This window comes from Scylla paramamosain, chromosome 35, assembly GCF_035594125.1.
Source record: "Scylla paramamosain isolate STU-SP2022 chromosome 35, ASM3559412v1, whole genome shotgun sequence".
NCBI lineage: Eukaryota > Metazoa > Arthropoda > Malacostraca > Decapoda > Portunidae > Scylla > Scylla paramamosain.
In genome coordinates this window covers 6,370,001-6,387,017 of record NC_087185.1, presented here as the reverse complement: position 1 = coordinate 6,387,017, position 17,017 = coordinate 6,370,001, and the positions used below count along the sequence as shown (strand labels likewise).

General features: G+C 43.2%; 1 protein-coding gene across 10 annotated transcripts in view; it reads right to left on the bottom strand.

The window, feature by feature from the left end:
* The window catches only part of LOC135090605 (uncharacterized), a 304,055-nt gene that overhangs the window by 99,468 nt on the left and 187,570 nt on the right, over positions 1-17,017 (bottom strand). For 7 of the 10 annotated variants that reach the window (XR_010262052.1, XM_063987509.1, XM_063987505.1 and 4 more), the window contains one exon: positions 874-932. The exons of the other annotated variants lie outside the window; for them this stretch is intronic. The gene's annotated coding sequence lies outside the window, so the exon portion shown is untranslated. The remainder of the gene's footprint in view (positions 1-873; positions 933-17,017) is intronic. 10 annotated transcript variants of the gene reach the window in all.

The window sequence follows — 17,017 nt, the reverse complement described above, 5'->3', positions numbered from 1 at the left end:
CCAGGATCGAACCCGCAACTTTCAGGTCACGAGCAAACACTACCACAGAGCCACGCGACGCCCCGTAATCGACAGTAATGGATCAGTTAAGTGTGGCCACGAGCAGGCGTCACTCAGTCACACATTGCCAACACGACAAGCAGGTCCAGTGAGGTCTTCCCCGCAGCACTCAGCGCCAACCAGCGGCTCCGTCTTCCCTTAAGCGTGACGCCCTACAGGTACAGTGACTGATCTCTCTCTCTCTCTCTCTCTCTCTCTCTCTCTCTCTCTCTCTCTCTCTCTCTCTCTCTCTCTCTCTCTCTCTCTCAAATTCGCTTGGATGCAAGATTGAAGCGAATAAAAGGCACCTCCCCCCCGCCCCCTAACACCGGTCCAAAGTAAGACCTCACCTCAGAAGCACGATTGCCACTCCCTCAGTGAGAGCCACACCATTAGTAGTGAGAGGCCGCTGCCGGGCGGGGATGGGCCACTCCCCCCATCCACCTCCTCCGACACCCCTGCTTTACTCCCAGCGATCCCCTCCTTCCCCTCTTCTCCTTACACTTGCCTCTCCTCTCTCCTCTCCCCTCGGCGGACCCGGCACCCCACCCTCAGGCGAGAAGATGGAGTATTGGGCGTCATGGGCTGTGGTGTGGGACGCTTGCTATAACTTCTTTATAAGTTTGTCTTATGCGAGTATCCACTCTCTATTTCCGTGTCTTATGTTTGGGTGAATCAGCTGATTGGTTGGGCAAGTCCGCCTCTATCTTAAGAGCCTCGCCAGGCGGGCGGCGAGGGCTGGCCGCCACGCGAGACGCAATCAACGTAAAAGGTGCATTAAGTCAGCCAGCCTTACTTATATTAACACTGCCTATCTGGACTCTCATTACCCACCTTTTGACGTTTTCACGGCCGCTGCGGCACCGAGGACTCAGCCGCCCGCTGCTGACTACCTAGAAAAAAATATTGAACATTGTATTTATTATGCATACGCAATTATACATGGGAAAGAAAATGTGCATGGAATATCAGCCACAAGTAACGGAAATTCCGGTGAAAACAAGTGTGTAATTTCAGTGTTCCAGCATCCCCCTCGGCGGGCAATCTAGCCGTGGTGGAGGAGGCTGGCGCAGCCTACTGTGAGTGGGCTCAAACAGAACGTAATCAACTTGAGAGGTCCATTAATTTTAGCCACGACGTTTACATCAGCACTCCCTATTCTCTCCCTGATTAGCTGTTTCTAATTTATAAGATCACTTGATTGGCTTTTAAGGTAAGAGCCTATATGCAAGGCTCTATGCAGGAGAGTGTGGGAGCGAGCGCTCCCTCCCCCGCCCCCCAAGCCCTAGGTGGGTAGCGGAGTGCAATCAGCGTAAGAGCTACGTCAGGGCGCGCCTCGGTTACATCAGCGCTCCCTCTTGATAAATCATTCCCGCCCGTGTGAGTGACGCTTAGGTTTTCTAAGGCTTTTATGGAATTGAAGGTGGAATAATTGAGGATTGGTTTTGCTAATGGTCTCGCGTACTATTAATAAACTAGTGGCACTGGATGTGGCCGCTGCAGGGGCGCGGTGTCTGGTGCCAGGCGGGGAGGGAAGGAAGGAGGAGGGACGATAGGAAGGAAGAGGAGAGGACGAGGAGGGGAAGAAGAGGGAGGAAGGTAGGTGAGGGAATGAGAAAAGGAAAGCAGGGAAAAGCAGGAAGAGAGAGGAAGAGTGGTGGAGAGAGAGGAGGCTCGGAGGGGAGGGGGGGCGAGGAGAGGTGACCGCTGGGAGGTGATGGACCCCTCAAGCCACCTCGTAATTCATAATGCATCGCGCCACGCTCAAGTACTCCTTCCTGAGGAATCAATAATCTTGGGAGGACGAGGAAACAAAACAGGGAGCAGACGCCGCGCCGCTTGGCAGTACAACACAAAAATAAATTCTCACAATAAAAGAACTCGCAGCGGCCATTCAGCTACATAAGGAAAATTGCAAGCATTGTTAAATTTTGGTGTGAGGCGTGTTCCTTGAGTGGCTAGCTTGTCCATTTGGCTGATTGTTCCCTCCGCTTTATGACGAAACACCCACCAAACGGCTCGCGCGCCAGCATCTTCGCTAATCCCCGCCGCCCTGCTCGGTTCCTGCTCCACGCGCATCACTCTGATGGCTTGTCCGGCCGCCGCAGAAAACATCCAAAATGCATTCCCGACCAGTGCGAGGAGTTAATTCCCGTCTGAGAACAGCAGGGGCATGCGAGCCAGGTTGTTATAGAAAACGCAACATTTTGGGAAGAAGTGAGGGAGAATGGGAGCCGGCCAGCGCCCTCCGAGTTGAGCCAAGCCTCCTGTGAATACCACGCTCCATTACCCCGCTGTCAAATAGAACCTGGACTGTCCTTAGGGACCCGGCTCGGCTTTTACACTGGCAAGGCACTAATGCTTATTTGAGAGGGGCTCGCAGGGTAAGGGAAAACGGGAAGCTCTACGTCAAAACATTCATGAGACGACCAAGCGACCACAAGCCGCCGCGCCGCCCGTCCCCCGCCGGCGGTATTGTATTTGCGTGTTTTCCTCGAGGGCGGCGACAGCGTGTGAGTTTTTAGGGTATTGCTTTCACGCCGTGATAAACGCGGGCGGCGCTGCGAGGCTCAGAGCGCCCTAAGTCTTGTGTCATTGCGTGTATGAGTTTCCTGCACGTGGGTATCTCTCCCTCTCTGCCCAGGATCAATATTTCCTTAGTTCACGAGACACTATTACAATAAATATCGCACTTAGGATTACAACATTACCTGTATTACAGAAACAGGCGGACAGGATTAGGCGGTAATATTACACACGCCGCCGTAATTTTGGGATTATGTGATCATGGTATATTACCACCATCGGACAGCGCCGAGCAGCGCAGCTGTGACCGCCGCGATCTCTCTTTTGTAACGCTGTGTGTGTGTGTGTGTGTGTGTGTGTGTGTGTGTGTGTGTGTGTGTGTGTGTGTGTGTGTGTGTGTGTGTGCTTAGACTTGTTCCAATTGTTTCATTTCTTTACATATGTTTATTTTTTTTTTACTATACTTCTTTCGAACTTGCATAGTATATACGTATTTTTACCAATAAACTAGAATTATTACCATGACTCTTTGTGTGTGTGTGTGTGTGTGTGTGTGTGTGTGTGTGTGTGTGTGTGTGTGTGTGTGCCTGACCTTCACTTACACCTAATAGATCCCTGCAAAAACGGAACCCATACATCTGAGTAAAAAGGTAAAAGCTTCGTGACCATATAGAGTAAGATTATGGAAGCAGGAATGGCATGTCTGGCCGCCACCTTCACTTGCTCCTTGTTGACGTGAGTTCTGAGCGCGGGGAACCTTACTCTAGTGTGTTAGGGGTTATCAAGTCCAAGCCAAACAGAAAACGTAAAACCTTTGAGAAAATTACTCGGCGTTCTATGACAAGGAGTAAAACTGGATGGGAGGGGGGGAGATAGGAAAGGGTTGGGGGGGAACTTCAATACCTGCTCAGAGAGAAAGAAAGACAAAAGAGGTGGAAGAGTTCTCCTCTTCAACCTCTTCTTCTGAAAGTCGATAGTGACAATACACTGTTGAGAAAGAAGACGCAGGACGTTAAACACACACACACACACACACACACACACACACTGAATGCTGTGACTGATTAAAAAAAAAAAATTACAACCACAAAACAAAAATTATCAAACACCTGAACATTTCCTATGCATCAAATCATGACACAGAAGTCACAGATATAAAGAAAACGAGCTTCATCACACAAGGAATAAAGACACGAAGTAAAAGGGAGCACAGAAAGCGAGAGAAAGGGACCAACTTCACAATTAACTTTTTTCTTATCTTTTTTCGCTGTAGCCATTCAACTCACCCCAGGAAAAGATAATTAAGGAGACAAATATCGGTAAATGTGGCTAATTAACGGCCAGGTGCAGCCCCGAGCTTCTTAATACCTGTAATTACCTCATCACCAAGACACAGTGACAGAAAAATGGCTTTGATGTTTAAGTTAGTGCAGTCTCCCCTCAATTACCTACCGTTTTCCTTTCACTTTTTTTTTTTTTCTCTACCCGACACGTAAAATCCTAATCAGTCAAATATTACGAATAGATTACTTGCACCTGAGATATTGGTCTTTATACCTTGATGAAACACAGGTAAATGCATTATTATCATTTGTAAACTTATGTGTTAGGATTAGATTTAAGGCAGCATCAGATCTGTATAGGCAAAAAATAAAATAAAATAAAATAAGATAAAATGAAATAAAAGAAGGAGAAAAATTATAGAAAATCAATATTGTGAGTTTTCATGATTGAGAAATGCTAAAAAAAAAATAAGTATGAGGTTATATATCGAAAATTAATCTCCTTTCGTGAATTTTGATGAAAAAACACAGTTTACCTTACAAAATAGAAAATAGGCACCTCAAAATGAGAGAGAGAGAGAGAGAGAGAGAGAGAGAGAGAGAGAGAGAGAGAGAGAGAGAGAGAGAGAGAGAGAGAATCACATACCATCAAAGCAACACGAGGTACTATAAATACTGCAGAAGGACAGGCGAAGACGAGAGACTGACAGGAGGTTAGTGATTCCATTTGGCGGCGTGGCAGCGGCATCAAAGAGGCGTCAGGTGGAAGTATAAGCATTAACCTGCAGTTCCTCTATTAAGTCCCAGACAAGTGTACACGTTCCTGGTGCCTTGGGTTGCTTGTTTTTATGTCGGTGCAAATAATACAGGCTGGCAATTAATAAAGGTCTCGTAGAAGGAAGATGTGGCCAAGAGGAGAGTTTGGTGTATGTTTGAAAATATTAAAGATGAATAATACAAAAAGGGAGGGTAGATGAACATTTGATTGGAGAAGAACAAAAGGAGGAAAACTTGAAATAAATAAGAGTAAATAAAAAAAAAAACTACACTACGAGAATGACAGGTTAAAATCGTACAGTCAACAAGAAACACGAGAGAAAAGGAAAGAATGAGAAAAGAAAAAAAAATAAGAGAAAATAAATAAGAAAAAACAAGACCGGAATGATATCGAAAAAAATGCACGTTATCAAAAAAAACACGAGAGAAAAAGGAAGAACGACATAGAAAAGAGAAAAAGAGAGGATCAACAAAAAAAAAAAAAACTAGAGGAAAGGAAAGAACTAGAAAATAAGAACAAATACAAAGGGAGTAAATAAGGAAACAAAAACATACAAAACAGCAAAAAAAAAAAGCACAAGAGACAGAGAAGTCACAGGAGTAGACAAGATATCACAGGAGTAAACACAGTGTGGCTAAACAATACGGCGGGAGTCAAGGGCGTGTGAGGCGAATTGAGGCAGAAAACCAACACAGGAAACGCGGTCGCAGCTGAAAGGAACTGCGTGGAGGGGATTGCAAAATATTACTGAATGGAGAGCGCCAGGAGCAACATATATCTGAAGGTACGTTTAGCGAGTCTCCACTGCTTGGGGGGAAAATTCTGCAGCTTTATATTCCCTGCAGATTGGTGGGGCTTTGACAACGGCAGCGGCTGGCAAGAATGTGAAGGCTGTGGCGGCAATGAGCTTCTGGTCACGAGGTAGTTCAGACTCAATAGGTTTACGAGAGAGAGCAGAGATGACAGCGGGGATATGTGGTGTAGATAAAGTTGTGTACGTGTGTGTGTGTGTGTGTGTGTGTGTGTGTGTGTGTGTGTGTGTGTGTGTGTGTGTGTGTGTGTGTGTGTGTGTGTGTGTGTGTGTGTTACTTTAGCGTTATTTTTCTGTTTGTTTGGCTTTATTTGTCTGTGTTTCTCTTAGTTTGTATGTTTACTCTCTCTCTCTCTCTCTCTCTCTCTCTCTCTCTCTCTCTCTCTCTCTCTCTCTCTCTCTCTCTCTCCAAGACACGGAAATTAACGTATTATAAGGAAGAAACACAAACACGTACAAGAGAAAAATCAATAACAATTCCAAACCACTCAAACATTTCCAGCAGATATAGTTTTAATCCTACAAAAGAACTCTTATATTAAAAACCTACAACGAACAGAAAGTCAAGTTAAAACTCCTGTACTCAATAACACTTCGAATTCAAAAGGGACGTTTCCTCTCGAGAACTTTGTGATTGCTCTAAGCCCGGAAGGAGGTTGAGAGTACAGGACGATATAGATAATTACCAGGTGCTCGGCAGGTGACAATCAGGGTCCCCGGCAATCAGATGGATAGGAAAATATGAAGTAATACGGTGTTATTAGCCGCTAATGGCGCAGGGTCGTGCTTGTTAATTTAATGCAGGTGAGTCGCCGCGTGTGACAGCCGCCATTAGGGAAATTAATGTGAAAGTGAAGAAGGTTTTTCCATAGCGAGCCTTATTCTCCAGTGCGGAGTGATGGAACACCGGAGACAAGAAACAAAAAATATCACATGACTAATTGAAGACGAAACTAATTAGGAAAAAAGTAGTGAGCACGTAGCAAGCACTTTACACTAATTACACTTCAGCCCACCCAATGAGCGTGAGGCGATGGAAGAGACTCGCTCGAAGAAGAAATGATAGTCTTAATTATTCTCCTTGATGTACTGCGCGTTCGTCTCCTCGCGGTGCAGGTGACGCCGCCAAGATTGGAAACAAGTGGCGGAAGAATTGTACACTTTTAGCTCGTCATCAAGGAGGATTAGACTTCCCACACAGGATTATTAACAACATTAGATCCTAAAATTAATTAAAAACTACTGCTACAACTGTCTGTTCTACACATTTTGTGGTAATACTGGAGGTACTAGTGGTCAGAAGAATCGAATACATTGGGACATCTTCAACAAGGGGTACTAAATCCTTAAATACACAATACATGCATACACAAATACATTAACACTACATGATTCAGGGATACGCAAACATTACTTCTTGTACAGCCACCACTGTTTTTTTTTTTTTTTTTTTTTTTTGCATGCATTTATTTATTAATGATTATATTTATTTAAGACCTGGTAAACTCTGGAACTCTCTGCCTGCTTATGTATCGAAACCTTCCTATGACTTAAACTCTTTCAAGAGGAAGGTTTCAAGACACTTGCTCTCCACTTTTTTATTATCCCATTTGACCTCATTTTTGGAAGTGTCACTCAAATGCGTCTTTTTTTTTTATTATTGCCCTTAGCCAGTAGTCCTCTAACATAAAATAAATACACATATACATTTATGCATTTATTTACTTGCGTAGTTTATGTTCTTTAGTCTACCACAGAATCTTCAAACCCTCAGAAAAACACCCATCACTACTTTATTTACAGTTTATTCATTTATATATCTACTAATTTATTTCCAATCTACCATAACATTTTCAAACTCCCAGAAAAAAAAAAAAAAAAAAACACTGAATATGACCTTGTCCAATTCACAGCGACTCCTTATAACCTTAGAAAGTTTTGCAGCTTGTGACACTTCCCGTTTTCCTTCCAGGTGACGCATTATTGATGAGGAAAAAAGTCGCCAGCAGAAGGGGAAGGAAGGATAAGGATACACGTGGCTACCCGGCACTCCTCTGGAAATGTATCGCTCCAGGAAAATATGGAAAGGTGTAAGAAGTGAGGGAATTACACGGAAGGAATAAGAGAGAATGATTAATGAGGGATAAGTAATGAGAGAGAGGCAATAAGGAAGGGTCTGAGAGAGAGAGAGAGAGAGAGAGAGAGAGAGAGAGAGAGAGAGAGAGAGAGAGAGAGAGAGAGAGAGAGAGAGAGAGAGAGAGAGAGAGAGAGTCTCCATCAGCCAGAGCCACTCCACACGAGGGACAGATTTCACTAAGACGCGGAAGAAAAAATAGCTTGTGTGAGGCCCTAAAGTTGGTAATTAGGAAGTTTGGTATTTTATTTTATTTTGTTTTACTTTTCTAGCGACCCTGGAGGTAAGAACCCGCTAGGAACGACCACTCCAGCCCCGCCCACTCAGCCCGCGCCTCTCACAGACCCGCCCACTTCTTCACCCTTCCTTCAAGACACACAGTCCACAAGAGAAGAAAAAAAAAAAAAACATTATGGTCCTTTTGGTGACATTAGTGTGATAGAAATGATTAGTTACAAGTTATATCGTTCCTTCTTGACGTAATAGTATATATAGTATGTATTGGTTTGTGTGTATTTTGGGGATCCTTTACGACCTTCCTTGAGGGACTGGTACATCTGTGGGGCTTTTATTTCGTTCGTTTTGTTAGCAGTGTTCCTCTTACATGAAAAGATTACACACACACACACACACACACAAACACACACACACACACACACTCTCTCTCTCTCTCTCTCTCTCTCTCTCTCTCTCTCTCTCTCTCTCTCTCTCTCTCTCACTGAAGACATACGGGACAGCAAGGCCAAAATATTCCTAAATTCAACTTAGGTCGAAGGCGAGTGTGTTTTTTACAGAAAACACCACAAGTTGGCGTCAAAGGCAATGTACATTCTAATTCTGGCGAGTGTTCAGAAAAATCCTGCCGCCAACTTATGATGTCCAATCAGAAGTTAAGTGGTTGGACTTCCGACACTCAGAAAAGTGTTAATTCTTCAGTTCGTCCGCAAGAAAAATAATGACCTCACTTAGTGATCAAAGAAGAACCTATGGCGGTGGAAAATGAGAGGAGAGACTCTTAAGACGGCAGAGTGCAAGTGAAGAAAACTGTACGGTACGGGGGCGCCTCACACAGGGACGCTGCCAGAGAGAGAGAGAGAGAGAGAGAGAGAGAGAGAGAGAGAGAGAGAGAGAGAGAGAGAGAGAGAGAGAGAGAGAGAGAGAGAGAGAGAGAGAGAGACGAAAAATATTCTCCCAAAAAAGCACTTCAGAAACGACGTGGCATGTCTTGGCTTCTCCTGAGACTAGAGAATGAGTCTGAAGGTGACAAATATCCCCGAGGAAGACTTGAATTCACTCCTATTCTCCTCGTGACTTGAAGTGGCCACCCGCACCCCAGTGAAGACCCGAGGTGAGGCCGCGACACTCCGGGACCCATCTAGCCTCTCCCTTCGTTAAGTATTTTTCCCTTTCCTACAGTAATAGATATAGACCCCCTCCGACCCCCACAGACCCCTATCGCCCCCCTTCTTGTCTTTCCACAGCCCATTCGTCCCTGTACTCGTCCATTTCACCCTCCTTTCTTCCCTTTTTCCGTCTCTTCTCCTGATGGTGACGAGTAACTGGCCAGGACATTAATTTTGGCATCGCTTCGCTGACTCATCAAAGGATTCCAGGCGACATGGGCTGCGGGAACCGAACCGTGTGATATAAAGTTCCGCCCAGACTGTGGCTATGGTTCTCCCCCGCATGATCCCCCCTGAAGAACGGGTTAAAGAAGTGGGGAGAAAGAAGCGACATCACAGCCTGGCAAGACGGGAGGAGGAGGGTCGAGGCAGAGAGACGAGAAGAACACGGTGTGGGGGAAAAAGGCGAGAAGACAAGAAGAGACTAGACTGTGGAAGGAAAAGTGGGGGAAGAGAGGTAGGGATGCGGGAGGAACGGAAGGGCTGGTGGTGGAGGTGGTGGCTGGAGCAGGAGGGTGTGTTTTGGGAGGTGGGCTTCGGGAGGCTGCCTGCGGGAGGAGGGCTGCGGGAGGAGGGTGCTGGAGTAGTAATCAGTGCGTAGTGGGGTGTGTGGGTGATCCCGGACAGCCAGCCACCCCACCCACGCTACTCGTTCGGCCCGGAAACCCAGCCTGTCTTGGACCGTGCGAATACGTGGTAAAAAGTTAATGGAAACTTATTCGACTGAGAAATTCCCATTACCTTCTGGGAAGAGTCCAATTAGGATTTTTCCCAACAATGCCAAGGGAGGCGGGCATCAAGAAACGATGCTTTTACGTTTTGCTTAAAATGTCGCCTATTTTTCCAAAGATCACCATGTTTCCAGCCAGTCAAGCCGTAGACAGAAAGAAGTTCATAAAAGTTATAATGTGAAAATAAGTGTATTCGGAAAGTGATAACAACACCCTCGCCACGAGGCGGAGACTAAAGGCGGAACCCTCGAGAGGAACCACGAGTAACTCCCGCCTTTATGTCGCCCTGCTGCAAGGGTGCTCCTGAGCCAGGGGACGCCCGTGCCTGCGCCCTGGACGTAAAGGGTAGCCGAAATTGATAGTATAAATATGTTGGGATGCACACTTCCCTAGCACAATAAATCAATTTTAGCGGCCCACAGTTATATACGTTTGCCTATCAGATATGCCGGCCATGATAACAGGCCAATTTCTGAGGCGATTTGAGCGGATGAGCCCAAGTCCGTCCCTGAATTCGTAAACAGCGCCGGTGACTCACGTAACACAGCAAACCAATCATGAGACAACGACGCTCTGCTCCACCCTGAGTTGCGATACAGAATTTCGGGGCAAAGTGTGTGTGTGTGTGTGTGTGTGTCGACCCTTACCCGCAAGTCCGAGAAATTGAGTTGTGTCTCGGTTCGCGGTACAAATAGTCTCGGTGGGTCTAGACTGCAAGGTGCCATTCCGTTCTTAATGTGGCTAGAGATTCAATTTTATGCGCGAGTTGTGCTCAATCTCCACTGTCTCGATGTCAGAATGGCAGCGTATCTTTAAGGCCCGCAGCCCATCAGCTTCCTCGCGGGGTGAAGGATATTGTCGTTTCTCGGAATGCAAAAGTGTTTTAGTCGCCGAATGAAACACTCCAATAACTCCCCGATACGGACAATGAGCCAAACCTGAGGTGGTAATTAAACGAGAAACTTGAAAATATGCCGCCAGATGACGCTACTTCCGGACGCTGGCAAGGTCGCTGCGTAACAAGCGACATCACTTCAATGGATGCGTGTTGGAGGTCATAGAAAGATAACCTGAAATAATTAGTTTTCTGAGGACTAAAAGCACTACGTTAAAACGCTGTAAACTAAAGTGCATATACGAATAATTACCTGTAGTAGTTCACAGTGTAAATAAAACTTTAAGAAAACTTCATTGGAATTCTAGGATGACATAAGATAAATAACCCGCAGCATTTGACTGTAAAATAACCCTTAAGAAATTCCCTGCTCCCTGCCATCTAACAAGTTCTCTCAAGCCAGCAAAGACAACCCTTACGTCACTTCCAAGAACAAAAAGGATTTATTCATGAAGGAGAACTGGAATCTATCAAATGTATAAATTCTAAACATGCGATTGACATTCATGAATAAAACCAAGCTCATATATTTTGACTACAAGATTGTAAATTCTATAAAATGGCAAAAAACTAAAGCTTGCATGAATTCAGAGCGATATAAATCAAAGGTGAATCTGATTCCTTCTAGAGATGCCAGCGTATCTATTATGCAGTAATCTTGCCTGTGGTTGTCTGGTATTCTTCTGCGTCGGAAAAGATGCACGTGAAGGTGAAGGGCATGAGAGAAAAAAATAATAGAACTTTGGTGTGTCTTTTGTGCTTTTATACAAGTGATGAACTTATAACATGATGGTTGTAGTGATGGTGGTAGTGGTGGTGATGGTGGTGGCGTTTGTCATGTTAGTGTGGTGGCAGTGATTGTGGTGGGTCAGTAATGCTATGCTAGTGATGTTAGTAGCGGTGGTAATAGTGTAGGGTAAGTCATGTTATGCTGGTGATGTTAGCTGTGGTGTTTGTTATGCTATGTTGGTGATGGTGAATGCTGTCTTGTGGTGGTGATAATGTAACGTCATGGTGAAGGTGACTAGGTATGATGTTAATAGTAGTGAGTGTATATGGTGATAGTGATGGTGGATGATGGAGAGTAAAGTGACTGACTACTGTAAAGATGGAGTTACGGTAATGGTGATGTTAAATGTAACCTTACAGTACTAAAGATAACTGATGACAACGGTAGTGGTAGTGGTGCTGACTGTAACACGAAAATAGAACTACGAGTAACAAAATAAAATGATGATGATGGCTTCGTTCTAGCAGTGGTGGTGGTGGTGGTGGTGGTGGTGGTGGTGGTGACTAGAGATACAGTGGTTGCAGGGAGTTTTCTGTTTGTTGTCCCTATGGTTGACCCTCGATTCCTGACTCCTGCTGACTCTCCTTGACTAGTGAGGCGATAGAATGCAGGACCAAATACCAGTGTGAGATTCCTGCTGTTACCTTCCTCCTCGTCCTGTTCTCTCCTCTCCTCCTCCTCTCCCCTCTCCCTCCCTCCAACACTATGTACGTATCTTTCCGCCTCTCTCTCTCTCTCTCACTCCTCTCTCTCTCTCTCTTCTCCGTCTCTCTCTCTCGTCTCTCTCTCTCTCTCTCTGCCCCTTTTTGTTAATTCCCGATTCCCGTCTTTATATCTGTATCAGCAGAAAACACTGACAAACACACTACGAAAAGAACACTAATTTTGTTTATTCCTTTTAATTTTATATAAGATTTATGAAAACACTGGTATTCTATTTCTTAAGAGGAAGAATCTTTATTTCACTCCTGCAAAGATAGTGGATAAAAACCTTATTCTCCTATGATAGTAATTTCATAGGATACAAGTGATTCTTCCGAGAGAGAGAGAGAGAGAGAGAGAGAGAGAGAGAGAGAGAGAGAGAGGAGAGAGAGAGAGAGAGAGAGAGAGAGAGAGAGAAAGAGAGAGAGAGAGAAAAAAAAAAAGGAAAAAAAATATAACTGTAAGAGGATAAAAGCATTACAAACAAATTCTAAAAGTAAATAGCATTCCTCTGAACAGCATAAGACAAAAAACAATTACCTTATTCATCTTAAGAATGCAATTAAATACAAACAAGTCTTCTTAGAGTTGGAGGAGAAACATCAAGAAAAATAAAAAAAAGTAATACTGTAATTAATTTAAAAATATATAAAATCAGTTTCCTTATTCGTGTTAAGAACGCAATTACAGACATACAAGTCTCCTTAAAGAGTCAAAGAAAAATAAAAGAAAACTTGGAAAACACAGAAGTGATACCATGATTCATTTCAAACAACAGATAAAAACATATACAAGCAATAACCTTATCAATCTGAAGGACGCAATTACAGAGACAACGAGGGAAAGAAAAAACACTCGGAAAAAACACAGAAGCAATACTGAGTATTCCCGTGAAACCTGTTCGTTGCTTGATTTACATATGAAACATGGCTGGCCAGATTCCCGGACAAGCAACGATAATAACAATCTAAATGCAGGAAATCGATATGCCGCGAGTTTCTCCTCACCGCGCATGAAACGGACACAGCGCCTGGCCACAAAGACACGCGCGCCACGCTGTTGAATTTACATGTAAATTACGAGTTTAAAAAGTAAATCTGCCTTGGCACAGAAGACTGGGGACGAGACTGCTGCGTTTGTTACTCGTCACGGCAAATTGTTGTTGTTGTTGTTGTTGTTGTTGTTGTTGTTGTTGTTGTTGTTGTTGTTGTTGTTGTTGTTGTTGTTGTTGTTGTTGTTGTTGTTGTTGTTGTTGTTGCTGTTGCTGCTGCTGTTGTTGTTGTTGTCTTCTCTCCTTTTCGATTATTATTTTACTACCTTTACCTTAGCCACGATTATTTTCTTAAGTATTTTAGACATCCCATGCTTCAGTTTATTTTTCTTTTTTGTTTATTATCTTGACTCCTGACAAGATTAGTTTTTGTTTACGTATTATTGGTATTATTTTTTGTTTCTTCTTCTCGATCGTTTTATTTACTAACTACACTTCTGATGCGATTAATTTTCTTCAGGTATTTTAGATACTGACTTTTTTTCAGCTGTCTGCATTTTCTTTCTTATTTACTATTTTCACTATTAATTTCAACCATATTTTTTGAGGTACTGTTACGTACCATAAACCTAAAGTTTTTTTTTTCTAGTTGTGTATTTAATAACTTCAATCTTATATCCACATAGTTCTAAAGTTCCTTACAGATTACCTACTTTAGTTTTTCTATTCTTTGGCATTTCAATCTATCAGCGCAAACCTTATCTTCACATATGTTCTGTTCTCTATCACTGTCTTAGCTGCACCTGTGCTCACCTCACTGCTCCATGATTCCTTGGCCTTGTTAAATATTACTTGGTGAATCTCTGCACGTCTCCTCTCCTTCTTCACACCGTGTCCTCAGGTAATCATAACGTATCATTTATCTATCAGGAGTATCTATAATTGTTAAATAATCAATGAGTGAGTGTCAATAGTGCAGTTTGTACTTTAGGTTATTGTTAAAGGTTAGTTTTTTTTTTCTTATATCTATTCTGTTTATCTTTTTAACAAAACTTGATTTCTGGTATTTATTGATTGGGTTTTATAATATTATATATATATATATATATATATTATATAATATATATATATATATATATATATATATATATATTATATATATATATATATATATATATATATATATATATATATATATATATATATATATATATATATATATATTCAATCTGACTTTTTTGCATTTTTTTCTCATGTTAGTCTGTATATCTGTTTGTCTGCCCGTCTGTATATTTGCCTTGTCAGTCTGTTTATGTCTGTTTATTTGTTTCTCTGTCTTTCTATGCTTTTCTTTCTCTGTCTATTTGTTTGTTTTTCTTTATGTATATTTTGGCTCTCTCTCTCTCTCTCTCTCTCTCTCCCTCTCTCTCTCTTCTCTCCTCTCTCTCTCTCTCTCTCCTCTCTCTCTCTCTCTCTTCTCTCTCTCTCTCTGTACCTTGGGCGTCATCTCGCAAATGCATTAACAAAAATATTAAAGAGGTTATGTCCCCCTCGGGCGGATCTCCCCCCGCTGCCAGCCCCCATGCATATATATGAACATATTTGTGCCCTGAATGAGAATTAGTCATACGTATGTTCTTTGTCGCGTGGAGTTCGTGCATTCTTTTTCCTCCCCTGGTCAATATTTTCCCTCGCTTGCCTTTTACACCAACCCTCCTCTGGCTCTTTTATATTTTCTACCACGGAATTTTTTCCCCTCCCCCCTCTCTTTTTTGGCCCAGTTTCAGAGTGATTTTATGTCTTTATTTGCTCTGCTCAATTAATGGTTCTGATAGGAGGAGGCAATATTTCGGGCGGAAAAAATAGATTACGAAAAAAAAGTACTGCGTTGTAGAGTGGTCCTGGGGAGGAGGGCGAGACGGGGAGGGACTTAAAAAAAAATATTAAAAAAGAAAACGGGTCCTACATGCCAGCCGGACACACGTTTTCGTCCACTTCTCTTGATTATGAGGCCTAACTAATGTAAATATGTGGAGTAACCAATTTCTTCCTTTACTGGAGTTGGGGAGTGTAATTAAGTTCTCTCACCCCGGCTTGGTTCTTTGCCGCGCGGGCTCCCAAGACTGGTAATAGGGACAAATTGGAGCCAAGTGCCTTAATTCGAATATAAATCGGAGTGAAGCGACAAAATCGTTACATATCGCCTGTCATTACACTTAATTCCTTGAGTAATCTGATTGTCTCCTTCCAAAGAGTGTTAGGCTCATCCAAGGCTTTAATTTTCTTTAAGAGTGGCTAGTCGAGTGGCTTACGACGCTGTAAATTAACACTAAAACCAGAGCGAAATGCGGCATTACCAGCCTTTAAGTGTTCCATCAATAAGGCTCAGGTCGCGGGATATAGGCTTTCCCGATGGACCTTTGGGAGAGAGGGTGCAGGGAGTGTCACCCACCTCCTCCTACACTGGCTAGCTGAATCTCTATCCTGTTGAAGAGATTTTTAGCCCATACAATTAGGGGGGTAAATGTGTGCGCTGCCTTCCGTCCATCACAGGGAATCCAAGGCTGGGTGCTAACGGTTCCGTGCACTAAAGACCAGTTTTTTACCATTAACAGAGTTCATAGTCCTTAATGGAAGTCGAATCAGTAATAGCACTCCCTGATCTGTTGTAAAATGGATAATAACATCTCTAAAACTTCCCTCTCTTGATTCTTTCACTTATTGATTACTGTGCATGATCGGTAAATTACATGATATTTCCGGAAATTCGTAAGAACATAACATAAGAAAATAAGGGAAGCTGCAAGAAGCCGTCAAGCCTACTACACATGGCGGTCACTGTATGAAACGTGCCTACCTACTTCCACCTGTTATTCTCATCCATGAACTTGTCTAAGCTTTTAAAGTTCCATTATGACTCAGCACTTACTTTGCTTTCATTTAATTTAAGTATCATGTCAATAATAATAATAATATATGCAGGGAAAACATCAGTAAGTATTTTTAATATCCTAGAGGCTCTTTCACTTTTTTTCTTTTTTTCATTTCACCATCTTAGCACAATAACAAAAATATGAAAGTCAAAACATTGGTAAGTATATAAATTTCCTGGCGACTCTTCCACTTACTCTTACTTCTTGCACTTACCGTCCCTACCTCAGCACAACAACAAAAATACATCATTACAGGCGAAAGAAACTAAGGTAAAGGTAATTTCTGCCTGCGCCTCCTTCGTGTGTCGCCCTCTGTGTGTCCCGGCAGGAGGAGCAGCACGATAAAACATACACTTAGAATTGGTTTACACTTGAATTACCATCCAAAAGAGGGCGTTCGTGCCGGCCGGGGAAGTTATTGCACGAAGGTTTGTTTGGCTCCCGCAAGGTGGCGTCCGTGTCCCAAGCTTTCCATTTTTGGCGAGATAAAGGTAATCGTATTTACCTGTATTTACCTGGGAACTAATGAGCAGTGGTGGGGTCGTTTTCTCTGTAATGGACGACTTTTTGTGCCTCCCGAAATACAATTATTTCCTTCTTAGCTGGGTAAGTTAAGGGTTAATATTGAGGATAATACGGAAGCATGTACAGCGGAGGGAAGGGCGTGGGAAGTTACGTATTGTAGTGGTACAGGAGAAGCTACAGATGTTTTATCATTGTACTGTTTTGTGTAGATACAGAACATAAAGGAATATAAGGAGGAAAACAAACAGCGGATCTGTCACCACTCAGGAGGCCGCCTGTGATTAAGATACAATAAATGAGACACTATACTCTGGCTGTATCTGTGTCTGTTTATCTGTCTTGCTGTTTGTCTGCTCGTCCACCTGCCTGTGTGTCTATGTCTGCCGGTCTGAGAGAGAGAGAGAGAGAGAGAGAGAGAGAGAGAGAGAGAGAGAGAGAGAGAGAGAGAGAGAGAGAGAGAGAGAGAGAGAGAGAGA